Below are 13,620 nucleotides of genomic sequence, written 5' to 3' on the forward strand. Positions count from 1 at the left end.
GCAGAGGAGGGTCAGAGAGAGAGGGAGATACAGACTCTGAAATTGGCTCCAGGCTCTGAGCTGGCAGTCAGCACATAGCCCGACGCGGGGCTCAAACCCACGAACCGCGAGATCATGACCCAAGCGAAAGTCGGACGCTTAACCGACTAAGCCACCCAGGCGCCCCACAGGAACTATTTTTTATTTAATGTTCCTTTTCCTTTTATCTTAACACTTCATTGCTTTCTTCAGCTGCATATTTTAACTCCAGAATTTTTTGGTAGCAGCCATTAATACGTTAAAAAATAGAACTGGATTTTAATATTTAAACACCTTTTATTTAGCATCTGGGTTCATTGTTAGCTAATAATGTAAATAAGCAAAATTCAAAAGTTAAATTACTTTTCATAAAGGCCACTTAAAGCTTTCTATCTAAATAAGGCATATAGTTGGGTGGTTAAGGGAAGAGGCTTGAGTAAAATAGAAGTGGATTTAAGTTCTGGCTCCGATGTCCACTAGCTGTGTGATTGTGTGCAAGTTTCTTCTGCTTCTTTATCTGGGAAAAAAAAAGGAATAATAGCAACCCTTCCTTAAAGTTGTGTGAGGTTTAAGGACTACACGATAGAGTTCCATTTCTAGTTTTGGAAATAGAGAGGGCCACATCATTGGGACAACCTTCCCTCTAAGCATAACTAAAAATACTTCATAAAATATTTTCAGAAATCTTCTGCAAATCATCAGAGAACTGACAAGATAGTAAGAGTTCTCAAGCTGGTGTCTAAGGAGCACAGAAAAATGAGTCAAGTAATGAGGCTGCTTTTGCCCTGAACCTGGCCAGACCCTAAGGTTCAGTTTTCAAGGTCCAGAGAGGAGAATGACAGAAGAGAAAATCTTAGCATGGAGAGTCTAATGGGAACCACCTTCCCATAAAGCAGGGAATGAACTTGAAGAAAATCCATCCCATGTTCTCACCTACAAGAAATTAGAAGGTAGTTGGGAATCACATACCTTAAACTTTGTAATTATAAACAAACCATTATTCTGCTTTGCAGACCATATCCCTTTGACCTAGGTGATCCAAAGAAACTTCAAGCTGTGAATTTAATTTAAAGCCATCCTGGATGTCCTATCTTCTAGGAGAATCTCAGCTAATAATTATAGAAGGGATGATAAAATTGGATATCAAAAGTGTGAAATAAGGAAACTAGGTTTGTGGTCTCCAGTATAGTAACAACTAACCACAATTTGTTATTTAAATTTAAATTAATTAATAGTAAAATTCAGTTCCTCAGCCATACTACTACATTTCAAGCGCTCAGTTTACTTAGGTACCATACTGCAGCAAAGATTTAGAACATTCACATCAGCTGAAAGTTCTACTGGACAATCTCCATCGAGGCAATAATCACCAATGGCTGCTAAGATCATTAGGTGAAATACAAGGATGTTAGAGTCAATGGGTTAGCTGACATCATGTAAACCCATGATCAATTTTTTTAATATATATATTTAAGTTTATTTATTTATTTTGAGAAGGAAAGAGAGAGTGAGTGGGGAGGGGCAGAGAGAGAATCCCAAGTAGGCTCTGCACTGTGAGTGTGGAGTCTGATGTGGGGCTCAAACCCATGAACCATGGGATCATGACCTGGGCCAGAACCAAGAGTCAGACTTTAAACCAACTGAGCAACCCAGGTGCCCCAAGGTCTACTCTTGATTTTAAAAAGCTTAAGAGGCATCAGAACCAAATGTGAAGTGTGGATCTCATTTAGATTCTGATTTGAAGAAAATATATATAAGAAATTTATTTAAAAACAATTGGGAGAATGTAAATAGTATCTGTATATTAACTAATATTAAGAAATAATTTTTGTTAAGCATAATTGTGGTATGTAGTTATGTAACTGTCAGTTACATATGTGGTTATGTAAGAAAAAAAAAGTCCTTAATTTTTGGAGATGGATTTAGAAATATTTAGTGGAGAAATGTCATAATGAGTATAGTTTGCTTCAAAATAGTTCAGCAAAAATAATAAACTGTGGCAAAATATTAATAATTGTTCAACCTAGTTAACCAGTGCACTGGGATTTATTATACCATTATCTCCACTTTTCTGTATCTTTGAAGTTTTTCATGAAAAAAATTTTATAAAAATTAAGTGCCATGGTTAGGGAGGGGTTGGAGAACTAAAGGATGGTAGGAGGGAAGGAGGTGCGGTTACAAAGGGTCAGCAGCTGAGACCCTTGTGGCGTTCAAACTGTTCCATATCTTGACTAGTGGTAGATACATGAACCTACATATGTGATCAAATTGCATAGAACTGAATGCGCGCACACACACACACACACACACACACACACACCAAGAGAAGGAAACCTGGAGAACTCAATATGAGACTGGTGAATTGTATCAATAATATCCTGATTGTGATAATTATACTACAGTTTTGTAAGATATTACCATTTATGGGAACTGAATAAAGGATACATGTTTTTCTGTATTATTTCTTATGAGTGCATGTAAATCTACAATTATCTAAAAGAAAGCTTAATTTAAAATTAAAATTAAGTAAAAATAAAATAAATAATGACATAGCCATGCAACATAACATCACTTGGCCTTTAAAAACAATGATATGAAAGTATATGCAAGCAAATCGTTAGCTCTCCAACATGTATTATTAGGTAAAAAAGAAACCTGATATATAATAGCATGTATGTTACGCTTCTGAGTATTTTTAAGTGCATGTGTGTGTATACGGGACATTTCCAGAAGTATAAACAAAAAAAGTACTTTTGTGGAGTATACCTTATGCTAGGGTTTTGAGGTGTTTTTTAAAAAATTTTGTTGTGGTAAAATATATATGACATAAAACTTAACATCTTATTTTTTTTACTTTTTTAAAAAATATGAGCTTTATACCCAACATGGGGCTTGAACTCACGACCCTGAAGACAAGAGTCACATGTTCTACCAACTGAGCCAGACACCCCTTAACATTTTAACTATTTTTAAGTACAGTATACAATTTAGTGGTATTGAGCACATTCACATTGTTGTGTGACCATCCATAGAACTATTTTCATCTTCCCAAACTGAAATTCCAAAACCATTAAACGAGGACAACCATACCTCTTTCCCTAAGCTCCTGGCAACCACCACTATACTTTCTGTCTATTCATTTGGCTGCTATAAGAACCTCACATTAATGGAATACTACAGTATTTGTCATTTTGTGACTGGCACATTTTACTTAGCATAATGTCTTCAAGATTCATCCATGTTGTAGCACGCGTCAGAATTTCCTTCCTTTCTAAGGCTGACTAATATTCCATTGTGTGTAAACACCGCATTTTATTTATCCATTAATCCATCAATGGACACTTGAACTACTTCCAGGTTTTGATAATTGTGAACATAGGTTTATAAATAAATATCTGTAAAAGTCCCTGCTCCTTATGCCTCTTTGAAAAAAAATGTTTTAAAAGTTTATTTATTTTGAGAGAGAGCGAGCACAGGGGTCGGGCAGAGAGAGAACCCAACCAGACTCCACAGTCAGTACAGAGCCTGAGGCAGTGCTCGATCTCACCAACCATGAGATCATGATGTGAGCTGACATCAAGAGTAGAATGGTTAACAAACTGAGCCACTCAAGTGCCCCCCAAAAAATTTTTTTAAGAGGTAAATACATGTGGGCACTTGGGTGGCTCAGTCAATTAGGCGTCTGAATTTGGCTCAGGTCATGATCTCACAGCTCGTGAGTTTGAGCCTCGTGTTGGGCTCTGTGCTGACAGCTCAGAGCCTGGAGCCTGCTTTAGGTTCTGTGTCTCCCTCTGTCTCTACCCCTCCCTGGTCCACACTCTGTCTCTGTCTCTCTCAAAAATAAATAAACATTAAAAATTTAAAACAAAGGAAGATAAAAATAAATGGAATGATGTAGCATGTTCATAGTTTGGAATACTCAATAGTTTAAAATGTCAAGTATCTCTCAAATTTAGACTAAATATAAGTTTAATTAAAATTACAATCTTGTTCTAGAACTGCAAAGAACAGGCAAAATAAGAACAGCAATGTGGTAAGCTTTCAAGAATGGCCAAGTGGTAAGATTTGTCCTATTATACATCAAAATTTACTTATAAAACAATAGTAATAAAAACAGAGTAGTAACAGTACAGAGATAGACAAACATGAGCAATGAAAAATGATAGGGAACCCTGAAATTCCTTGCTTATGTGAACTCTTGATTTATGACAGAAGTGATACTGCATAGCCATGGAGAAAGGATGTGAATATAGGGCATTCATGTGGAAAATGAAACTGGGTTCTTGTACTTTCCACCACACCAAAATGTGACCAACAAATAATTTTTAAAAAATTTTTAATGTTTATTTTTGAGACACACACACACACACAAACACGCACATACAGAGTGTGAGTCAGGGAGGGGCAGAGAGAGAGAGGGCGACACAGAATCCAAAGCAGGCTCCAGGCTCTGAGCTGTCAGCAGAGAGCCCTACGAAGGGCTCAAGCCCACGAACTGTGAGATCATGACCTGAGCCCAAGTCGGCCGCTTACCTGACTGAGCCACCCATGTGCCCCAACAGACAAGTTAATTTAACTTTCAGAAGATAATATTCAAGAATATCTTCATGAATTCCAAGATTTTCAAAACAGGATACAAAAATGTACCAATCATGAAGGGTTAATAAATTTGATGGTATTAAAAATTCAGAATTTTTTTGATTATAGGAACAGATAATTATAAATAAATGCTTAACCTATGTGAATGAATTCATGCAGGATACAGGGTGATTTTTCATTCCTCACATTTCAAAATATCTAATATCTTTGGCCTTCCCCATTATATACCACTGACAAAAAATTCCCCACTCAAAAAACACATTCATGCACACAAATATGCATTCAGGGTGACAAATTTTATTTTTATTTTATTTTTAAAAGAAGAGCGGTAGCATTTTTTTATGTTTATTTATTTTTGAAGGAGAGAGAGCAAGTTGGGGAGTGAAGAGGCAGAGAGAGAGGGAGACAGAGGATCAGAAGCAGGCTTGAACTGGGCTCGAACCCACAAACCGTGGAATTATAACCGTGAGCCGAGTCGGATGCTTAACTGAATGAGCCACCCAGGCACCCCAGGGTAACAAATTTTAAAGGCCTTCATAAATTTCCCAAACACCCGTAGGGATGATGCCACCATCATTGAGAAACTCTGATCTTTGTCTTGGTTCATGGCTTCCTGGAATAAAGGTTACCTCTCCCAATTTGTTTTGCAGATAGACAGGGCCTTGTAGCTCAGTCCTGGCCAGTTATATGTTAGAAATGTCCTTAAAGGAAAAGAATGTGTTGCTCTTATTCCTGATGGATAGAATATGCTCTGTAGGCTTTATGGCAGGAGCGGGGGCAGCCATTTGGACTTGAGGATGAAAGACATGTATTATGGATGGAGAAGAACAAACACAGTTGGGTGGCTGAAGGTCATTATCTTACACCTGCTTACACTTGTGTAAAAGAAATAAGCTTTGACCTTATTTTAACCACATTATTTTGGATTTCTGTCACTCAAGCTAAACTTAATCCTAACTGAAACAGGTAGATATTTTTATCATTCCTATTTTACAGATGAGAAAACTGAGAGGTTAATTGGCCAAGGTCACACAGCTAGCAAGCTGCAGAACTGGTATTTGAAACTGGACAGTCTAATTTGAGATCTTACACTCTTACTGACCATGATGTTTTGTCCCTGCTGTCGAACAAAGAGGAAAGAACCTGTGGGTGATATTTTAAGTATGAGATAATTGTTGGAACGAAGTTCTCAGGAGATGATGAGGGTGGTAAGGAGAAGAGCTATGTTAAAGCTCTAGTAAGAAATACACATATACATACATTTATTTAAACATATTATGTAACTAATTCAGTTCTTTTTTCAAAAAGCAAGCCCATTGTTCTTGTCATGTTTGTGATATCACTTATACTTTAACCTAATTTTCTGTAAAATCAAGGTGCAGCTCTCCCTTTCTGCTCAATGTATAGACTCTATAGCCTGTGTTTCTGTTTACAAAGTTTCTAGGGGTTCTTTTAATTTCATGAAAATGTGTTTTGAGCGTCATCTGGGTGGCTCAGTCGGTTAAGTGTCTGACGAGGTCATGATCTTGCCATCACGAGTTTGAGCCTCACCTCAGGCTCTGTGCTGACAGCTCAGAGCCTAGGGCCTGTTTCAGATTCTGTCTCTCTCTTTCTCTACCTCTGGCCCTCCCCTGCTCACACTCTGTCTGTCTCTCTCTCTCAAAAATAAATAAAAACATTTAGAAAAATATTTTTAAAAAGGAAAATATGTTTGGAGGATATGGTAAAGTGACTCTTACTATAGGTCACTTAAAAATTTTTATTCAAGGTGGCTCAGTTGGTTAAGGGTCCAGCTTCGGCTCAGGCTATGATCTCACAGTTCGTGAGTTAGAGCCCAGTGTCGGGCTCTGTGCTGACAGCTAGCTCAGAACCTGAAGCCTGCTTCAGATTCTGTGTCTCTCTGACCTTCCCCTGCTCACACTCCCTCTCTCTCTCTCTCAGAAATAATAAGGGGCGCCTGGGTGGCTTAGTCGGCTAAGCATCCGACTTTCGCTTAGGTCATGATCTCACGGTTCATGGGTTTGAGCCCCGCGTCGGGCTCTGTGCTGGCTGCCAGCTCAGAGCCTGGAGCCTATTTCAGAGTCTGTGTCTCCCTCTCTCTCTGACCCTCCCCTGCTCACGCTGTCTCTCTCTCACCTAGAAATAAATAAAAATATTAAAAAAAAAATTTTTTTATTCAAGTATAATTAATTAACATACAGCATTACATTAGTTTCAGGTATACAATATAATGATTTTACATAGGCCTTTTTTTAATGGCAAAGAATTATAAATAAAATTATTTAATAATTGGAGAGTTCAAATATATTGATCATTGAATTTGGGATAAAATACAGGCAATGTGGCACATCCAAATTTCCCATTGGAAAGCCCAAAAAATGCCTCCAAGAAACAAATCAGCTTCAGAAGTACATTGTGTTACTTCTTACTTGAGCAGCTCGGAAATAACAGGAATTTGGGGCGCCTGGGTGGTTCGGTTGGTTCACTGTGTCCGACTTCGGCTCAGGTCATGATCTTGCAAGTGTGAGCCTGTGTTAGACTCTGTGCTGACAGCTCAGAGCCTGGAGCCTGATTCAGGTTCTGTGTTTCCCTTCCCTCTGCCCCTTCCCTGCTCACACACTCTTTCTGTCTCTTCTCTCTCAAAAAATTTTCTTTTTAAACGTAAAAAAAAAAAAAAATAAAAGTATTTGACAAGCACTTGCATTTTAATAGGTACTAAAACAATCAGTATGGTTTTTAACTAACAGGCAGTGTTGCTGAAGTTTCTGGTTTCAAGTCTACCTTTGTAGTTTTTGTTGTATCTTTTTACTATCTATACTATACTTTCTATACTTAATATTTTTCTTTAAAAATAACTCACTTGGGGTGCCTGGGTGGCTCATTCGGATAAGCATCTGACTCTTGATTTCGGCTCAGGTCATGATCTCATGGTTTGTGAGATCAAGCCCTGTGTTGGGCTCTGTGTTGAGAGTGAGGAGCCTGCTTGGGATTCTCTCTCAAAAAAATAAACGAACTTAAAAAGAAAAACACCTCACTTCATATTTACTGGTTTGGCTTCCTTCCTACGCAAATCCTTGAAACCTTGGATACGAAGTATTAAATGTTTGCCTCTTATACATTAAAATGTGTACTATTCATGTCTCTCTCTGAACACTATCTCATGGACACAGAGCCATGCTGTGCAGCTATCCCTTCAAGGAAAGACGTGTGACGTGTCGCTCAGCTGTCGGACTGTTCAGCAGTCAGTCTCCTGCTGTTAGCTCCTTCTGGGTCAGGTCTGCAGATGCCACCTCACCTGAGGTCATGTCCTAACAGGGCAGCCTGGAGTACAAGGGAGGCAGGACTAATAAGGCCCAGCCACTTCAGCCAGATGCATGTCAACTCTGATAGGCAATATTTGCCCTAGACCTTCCCTGCAGGAGTGGCCAAGGCCTTGTGGGGCCTGCTTTGTCTTTCAATTTCCACTATGCACACCCTGTTTTGTCCCTTCTTTTCTCAATGTTGATTCCAAAGGAGCGATTTGTACCCCCATCTCCATCTCAGCAGGTTTCCAAAGAATCCAACCTGCAACACCATGCTAGAGGCGATACTGTCCTACATCGTGTTTTTAGGACAAGTGTCAAAGGTCTTTCTAATGGCTTTAAAATAAAGCATGAAATTTAAAACTCAAGGCCATGAATATGATTTTATGTGATTGAAGGCAATTTGGCTTTTATAGCGGGTATCCAAAACTCAGTATAATTTTAAGTCATCTAGTAAATGCTTGATGTTATTAGCTATTTGGGAGTTATAAAAGGATAAAAGCTATTCAGATGATGGTTGAAAAATCAAACTAAAAAAATTCTTAGTGAATTTTTCATTTAAACTTTTTTCTAATGTTTACTCACTTTTTGAGAGAGAGACAGGGCATGAGCAGGGGAGGGTCAGAGAGAGAGGGAGATACAGAATCTGAAACAGGCTCCAGGCTCTGAGCTGTCAGCACAGACAACCTGATGTGGGGCTTGAACTCTTGAGCTGTGAGATCATGACCTGAGCCAAATTAGGCTGCTTAATTGACTGAGCCACCCAGGCGCCCCTCTTTTTTTTTTTTTAATTTTTTAATGTTTTATTTATTTCTGAGAGAGAGAGACAGCATGAGCAGGGGAGGGTCAGAGAGAGAGGGAGATACAGAATCTGAAACAGGCTCCAGGCTCTGAGCTGGCTGTCAGCACAGAGCCTCACATGGGACTCCAACCCACAAACCGTGAGATCATGACCCGAATTGAAGTTGGACACTTAACTGAGTCCCCTAGGCGCTCCTCTTAGTGGACATTTTAAAAAAGAATTTGAGGGGCGCCTGGGGTACTCAGTCAGTTAAGTGTCTGACTTCAGCTCAGATCATGATCTCACAGTTTGTGTGTTCGAGCCCTACATCAGGCTCTGTGCTGACCAGCTCAGAGCCTAGAGCCTGCTTCCGATTCTGTCTTTCTCTCTTTCTGCCCGTCCTCTGCTCATTTAAAACATTTAGAAAAATTAAAAATAATAATAAAATAAAAAAGAATTTGAATCCCAAGACAAATGCTGTTTTTAAAAAATGGAATTAAATTATATTCTTTTAGAATTACATTCACAAACTAAGCCTGTGTAGGGCAAAATTCGAATATGTCACAGAATTTTGATTCCCTTTTGAATTCTGCTGCATATAAAGAAATGCTCAGGAGAGAGACAGATGATCCATTCAGTAAATACCTGCAATTACGGTAACAATCCTGCTTGAAATCTGTATGTATAACAATTGCTGCTTTTGAAATGTCATATTTTAGGAATATTTTGTTCTACTGTCAGACTATTCTGAATCTAAATGAGTCAGAATACATGGAAATCAGTAGAGCAGTGTTTAAATCAAGGTCAGTAACAAGGGATGACTGATAGGGTATATGGTTCGGTAAAATTTTTTAACACTGAGATTGTGGTAAACCTAGTCAACTTTGGGAGAATACTTATTTAAGCCTCCTTTGTTACTTTTCATATCTAAGCATGAATAAGAATACTTGTTTTGCAGAAATTGCCCATGGTAAGAATTACCCGGGATGTTTGTTAAATTGACTCCTATACCCTTACCCTAGAATAGATTTCAATTCAGTTCATTTGGGGTGGGCCTGAGAATCTGTCATAAATACAGCCCCATAGATTTCTTCAGAGAAGTTTTAGAAATAGCTAATTAAGACACATGCACTTACTTAAAACATCAAACCCTTTTAAAATAGTCATTCATTGCTGCTTTGAGGACTGTGATATGTATCCAGGGATGTCTGAAAACATAGTTTCTTTTTTCTACTTCAAAAATTTTTTAAATGTTTATTTATTTTGAGAGAGAGAGAGAGAGAGAGAGAGAGAGAGAGAGAGAGAATGCAAGCAGGGGCGGAGCAGGAAGAGAGGGAAACACAGAATCCAAAGCAGGCTCCAAGCTCTGAGTTGTCAGCACAGGGCCTGAAGCAGGGCTCAAACTCATGAACTGTGAGGTCATGGCCTGAGCCAAAGTTGGATGTTCAACCAACTGAGCCACCCAGGCTCGTGGTTGTTTATGAGCGGCTATTGCATGCTATGACAGTGTGTCTCATTAGCTTCACTGTTCTAATTACAAACTATTCCCCAAATCCTGGTCACCTGTGTGACAAATTAAGTTACTGGTTGCAAAGAGAATGGAGAGTTCCTGAATTGAAAGCTTCAAATCTATCACCATTTCTACAAAAGTACAAGTTTGAAAATCAAACAAAAACGTGATTTTATTATGTAGAATTTAAATGTATTTTATTTATTATTGTTATTATTATTTTCAGTTTATTTATTTAAGAGCGACAGAGTGCTAGTGGGGTAGGAGCAGAGAGAGAGGGAGAATCTGAAGCAGATTCTCTGTGCTGGCAGCAGAGAGCCTGATGCACAAAGATCATGATCTGAGCCAAAGTCAGACAGTTAACTACCAGCCACCCAGTTGCCCCAAAGCATTTTAAACCCACCACATTATCTTAGTGCAAACCTCCTTTAAATAAATACTTCAGTGTAAGCTTTTTTATTTTGGTCAACTTATTATGTATGACATATATACAGAAAAGTGCTTGAATCATGTGTGTGAATTTTTACAAAATGAACACCCCATGTAATCAGGACCCACAAAAATCAGAGCATATTCAACACCCCAGAATTCCCTCATATGCTAGCTTCCTGTTATAACATCCCCTTCCTTATTATGTGTAACTGCTATCCTGACCTCAAACACCATGTATTAGTTTTATGTTCTTGATTTCTATATAATTGCAATCATACAGTATATATTCTTTTGTTTGGCTTCTTTAACTATTGTATTTTTGAGATTTATGCACGTTATTTCATTAACTCTTTGTTTCTATCGAGTATTTCATTGTGTGAACATGCAATTTGTTTATTCATCCTTCCTTCCAAGCTACCATTTAGGTAGTTTTCAGTTTGAGGCTGTCACAAATAGTGCTGCTATGAACATCTTGGTATGTCTTTTGGTGAACATATATGTATTCATTTCTGCTGTGTACAGACCTACCTGGGATGCCTAGGTCATTAGGTTTTCCTAATTCAACTTTGTAGATACCACCAAAACGATCGCACAGATTTGTGTTCCCATGTATGACAGTTCTGGTCTCACATCCTCACCAACACTAATATTCTCTGTTCTTTCCATTTTAGTTCTTTGAGAGGGTCTGAAATGGTATCACATTGTAATTTGAATTTACATTTCCCTGGTGAGTAGAAACTAAGCATCTTTTTCTTGTATCAATGAGCCATTTCGTGAGGTGCCTGTTCAAGTCTTTTACCCAATTATCTATAAGATCTGTCACTTTTTTTTTATTTGCAGTTCTTTATGTATTCTGGTTACAAGCCCTTTGTAAAATATTTGTCACTGTTTATATTCTTGTTCCTCTGCACTTTGATGACTTCTTATAATTTTGATTAAAATGGTTATCTACTTCCAGACTCCTCTCCCTAAACTCTGGGTCAAACTCTAACAGTTTCTTAATCATATTTGCCTTCTTAAAGCAGGTGAGTCACCACAATGTCTATGACCACCTTGCTCGGCCAGTCATTTCTCCCAGCTTTTCTTCTGGTTTATCTGTCTTTATGGTTCACATTTATTCATACCAACTTCCTGGTTCTGAATGAAACATGTATACCTAAGGAAAAAGATGTACAGTATGATTCAGTATAGACACTAGAAATCAGGAAGCCTGAATTCTTTCATTAAGTAGCAGTGTGACATTGGGCAAATCAGTTAACCTCTCTGGACTTCAATTTCCCCTTTTGTGTTAATGACAGGATTGGAATAAATGACCAACATCCTCATTAATCGAAGAAGCCGCTTTAAACCCCCCATCTGACTCTTTATAACCATAACTGGTGTGTATACTATTTGCTCTTTAAAAAACATCTTCTCTTTAAAAAAACTCTTCAAATACAGAGGCAGAATGTAGTGTGGTGATTAAGAGTATGCTTTCTGGAATCAGGCTGCCTGAATTCAAAGTGTTTCCTGATCCTTTTACTGGGTGCTTCCTTACTTTGCATAACAATGGCTTTTCGGGGCACCTGGGTGGTTCAGTCGGTTAAGTGTCTGACTTCAGGTCAGGTCATGATCTCACAGTCCGTGGATTTGAGCCCCGTGTCAGGCTCTGTACAGACAGCTCAGAGCCTGGTGCCTGCTTCAGATTCTGTGTCTCCGTCTCTCTCTGCCCCTACCCAGCTCCCTCTCTGTCTCTCAAAATTAAATAAAAGACATAAAAAAAATCTAAAAAACAAAAAAGAACAATGGCTTTTCAGCGACTTATTGAATGATCCTTTCCCTCCTGGGTTAAGAGGCCTGAAGCAGTTGCTAGTAGTGCCCCATCTAAATCTCCTTGGCCAGGACTACCATTTCAGTGCACAGCGGCCTAATCTCCCCCAATTACCTGCAACCCAATCTCTTTGCAGGGTTTTTTGTGGCCACCAGTGCCTGACCTACCTACATGCAAGGGCTGGGCACTGACTCTCCCAGTCTTTGTGAGCACAGCCTTCACTGGATGACTGACAGGAGCTGGCTATCAATCAGTAACTGATGAAAGTACACCAGTTCTTTTGTACCACCAGGGGAGATAATTGAGGTGCATATTCTTAGTTGCTCCCAGAGTTCCCCAGCAGCATTGTGCTTAATAGTCCAAAGTGTTGACTTGCTTGATAATTTATTTTATTGGCTTCTTTCAATTTCTGAATTCTCTACTTGCCTACTGGTGTGTCCTGAGATCACATACCAAATAAACTCCCTGCACTCAACTACCTGTCTCAGAGTCAACTTCTGGGGTAACACAAACGAAAGGGAGGCGCTTAAGATAACTTCAGTGGCATTTTATCACAGCCCACTTGGGAAAGTTGCTTTTTTTCTTCTTTGTGCTCTTATATGGTAGCAATACATTAAAAGAATAACCCAAAGATACTGGGATATTACCAAGTGGACTAAAAATTATCTAGACATTTTATAATGAATATGCTTTCCTATGGATTTTTAAGTATTTCTTTATATAAACTTGACACTTCACAGTAATACAGAATTGTTCATTTCACACTGCTTTTTTTACTCCCTTGGAAGTTGTTAAAAATACATTCAAAGAAATAAAATAGAGGTGCCTGGGTGGCTCAGTGGATTAAGCCCTCAACTTTGGCTCAGGTCATGATCTCACAGCTCGTGGGTTTGAGCCTCGTGTTGGACTCTGTGCTGACGGCTGGGATCCTGGAGCCTGCTTCAGATTCTGTGTCTCCCACTCTCTGCCCCTTCCCCACTCATACTCTGTCTCTCTCGCAAATATAAACATTACAAAAATTTTTTAAAATAAAGAATATGTCCCAAGTAACATGTTGTTATGTTGGATCTTAATTGACTTAGCTTGCAAATCATGAATAACAAGGTTTTAGTCATTTGTCAAAAACAGAAATGAGTACCACTGATCTCATTTAATTTATAAGTGCATT

Source organism: Crocuta crocuta, unplaced genomic scaffold (assembly GCF_008692635.1).
Source record: "Crocuta crocuta isolate KB4526 unplaced genomic scaffold, BGI_CrCroc_1.0 scaffold56, whole genome shotgun sequence".
NCBI lineage: Eukaryota > Metazoa > Chordata > Mammalia > Carnivora > Hyaenidae > Crocuta > Crocuta crocuta.